Source organism: Triticum aestivum, chromosome 6B (genome assembly GCF_018294505.1).
Source record: "Triticum aestivum cultivar Chinese Spring chromosome 6B, IWGSC CS RefSeq v2.1, whole genome shotgun sequence".
NCBI lineage: Eukaryota > Viridiplantae > Streptophyta > Magnoliopsida > Poales > Poaceae > Triticum > Triticum aestivum.
Window position 1 is genome coordinate 339,276,121 of NC_057810.1, and position 3,006 is coordinate 339,279,126.

The window sequence follows — 3,006 nt, forward strand, 5'->3', positions numbered from 1 at the left end:
TCTGCATGCTACCAGGCATGTGCTCTCTAGATCTTGGTTTTAACATTGTCGATGGTGTCAGAGCTCTCAGCCCCAAGGGTGATGGACATGCTAGTGTTGTGCAGGTCGCTCCGGCAAGACCCTTGCCGGGGGTGGTCCAGCTCGCCCTCTGCTCCTTGTTCTTTTAGTATCCACCTCGGTAGTCTTTGGGTTTTGTCTTCCTCTGCCCCGCCAAGCCCTGCCGCTGGTGTGGCTGCGACTGCCCGTGCACCAGTAAGGGGTACAGAAGTACACATACTTTTGTACACCGACACCATCGTGGGAAGGATCATCTAGATCATCAAGACCTCATCTCCTCTTGGATTTGAGATGATCTCCACCTTGTATCTTTCCCTTCATTGTTCATGTATCTTTGTGGATCTTGTATGGATTTGAGTCTAGTGGATGTGTGATTGGACTTGTTCTTGAGTATTCCTCTTGTGATTTCTCCCCATTCTTCTCTGTGTTCTTTGTGTTCTTTGAGGAATCCCCCTCCAGTTCGTTAAAGATAGGCCATTAGGGTTCAACCCTACATCACTAGGCTTATACATGGTAGGTTACATCTGAAGATAAGTATGTCGAGAATTTCATTTGTGCCTTGGAGTATGAAGTCTTCTAAAGATTCTATCTTGATCCTTTCGGGGGCCTAACGAATGTGGCGCACGGGTAGTTTTGAGGGTCCTCAGACCAACCGACGTCCTCTGAGAGCCGACGTGGTTAACACCCCCTTATCCAGGACATCATCACCAAGATGACGAACAAATAAGAGGACATCATTATGAAGGAGGGATTTGCCAACCGCATTGAGTTGTTTGATGATCCACATAGTAAATGCCCTAACTGTACATTGCACTTTAGTTGGAGGCTGTCACGGGTGGCCTCTTGTTAATTGTCGGTAATGGTTGCAAATAGGGCAGACACACAACACGAGAGAACCAAAAACATTTGGGTTGGGAGAAACCTCATCGTGAATACATTAAACATATTATAAGACGCTAAAGCCCTCTTGATTTGAAGCCTCCTCATGCATCGAGGACTGTTGGGGTCACTATGGGCATGTATTGTAAGGGTGTGTGCCATTGGTTCAACACACACCTAGGCGTAATAGGCGGTCGATTTTCCTTTTTTTGGCAAAAAAGTCAAATGATTTTCCCAGTTTTGAGATTTCTTGCTTGGTTTCTGTTTTTGTTTCTTTTCTATGTTTTTAGTAATCTTTCTTTTGTTTTTTTTTCTCTTTTCATGTTTGAGTTTCTTTTTTCTTTTTTCTTCTCTTTTTTATAGTTTAATTCATGACTATTTATTAAAATTCATGAAAATCAAAATCACGAATATTTCTAAAGTTCATGAACATTTTTACAGTACGTGAAACTTTTAAAATTTGCAAAACCTTTTTCCAAATTCAAGAACACTTATTTGGGATTCATGAATATTTTAAAATTTCGTCAACATTTTCTAAAATTAATGCTTCTTTTAATTCACAAATTTTTTGAAAATTCATGAACATCTCTTTATTTAACAAACTTTTTCAAATAAAAATACAAGTAGCATTTTTTTCCGAGCTATCAGAGGGGCGGAAAAGAAAAGCTGAGCGAGCAAGCGGAGCAGGGAGCCAAGCCAAGCAAGAGCTTCATTGGTTGCTCCATGTAAGCTTTATAGCCACAATTCCATAGTTTTGTTATGGAATAAGATCTCCCAAATGGCTCTCCTAACAAAAATACCATCTCCAAGAGCAGCCCAACATGATGTATGGATAACAAAAAACACCGTCAAAACCTAATTAAAACCCAAGTCAACATAGGTAAAACAAAAACAAAACAATCGGCTGCAATAACATGCTAGAGACAAAAGAGTTAATCCCATGAGGGAAAAAGAAAACAATCGACTGCAATAACATGCTAGAGACAAAAGAGTTGATCCCACGAGGGAAGAACAGCGCAGCAAAATGGCATCAGCCTCTAGTAACGTCAATGCCTCCTTTCATCATGATGACCTACTCCGAATCTGTCGGTGCTATGATTAGAGACAACAACAAAAATTTGTTGCGGCAGAAATAGCAAAATCAAGATTTGTGCCGGCTGTAACAGAATGGTCATTAACTCGGATAACTAAGATGTGGTGGAGAGAATGAATGAGGAAAGTGCATTTCGAGGAACTGCAACGGCCATATTTGATGGCTCTTATTATATGTCCAAGGAGGTCTCTCACGTTATGTAACGCCCCGGATCCGATGCGCTAGGTGTTTTCCAATTATTCGCCGTTATTGCCATGTCATTTGCTTGCGTGTTGCATTTTGCCATGTCATCATCTGCATTTCATCTGCAAGTTTTTCAAAACTTGCATCCGTTCGGGTTCCCCCGGTTCTCTCCGTTGTCCATTCTGAGCCCAACCACACTCGCACACGCCTGTCACACCTCTCAGACCTTGTTTCGTGAGCGGGAGAAAAACATTCTCGGAATGGACCGAGATTTGTCGAGTGGCCTTGGTATATCACCGGTAGACCGCCCGTCAAATTTCGTTCTATTTGGAGGTCGTTTGATGCCCCAATGGTTAACCGTGTAGCTCGTAACCCCTCTCTCTTTGCAGCCCAGCCCCTCTTCACCACAGCCCGTGAGCCCATCTAAACCCCCTCCATGCTCTCCGTCGTTCGATCACGATCCTGTGGGCAAAAACCGCACCCCATTTGGACTCTCCTAGCTCCCTCTAGTTATAAATAGGTCCTCCCCCTCCAATTTCGCGGATGAAACCCTAGCCCCGCTCCTCCCTGCCGCCGGACATTTCCTTCCCCGACGGCCGGACATGTCCACCGCCAGCCTCCACGTCGCCCGGCCAATCAGGCTTCGCCACGTCGCCCCCTCTCTCTCTCCCCCGCCGCCGCAGCCCACTGGGCCCAGATCCGGCCCGCCCTTGGGTCGAACCCGGGCCCCGAGCGCCCCAAGCGCGCCGCCCGCACTCGCCGGTCGGAGCCACGCCGCCCGCGCTCGCTGGCCG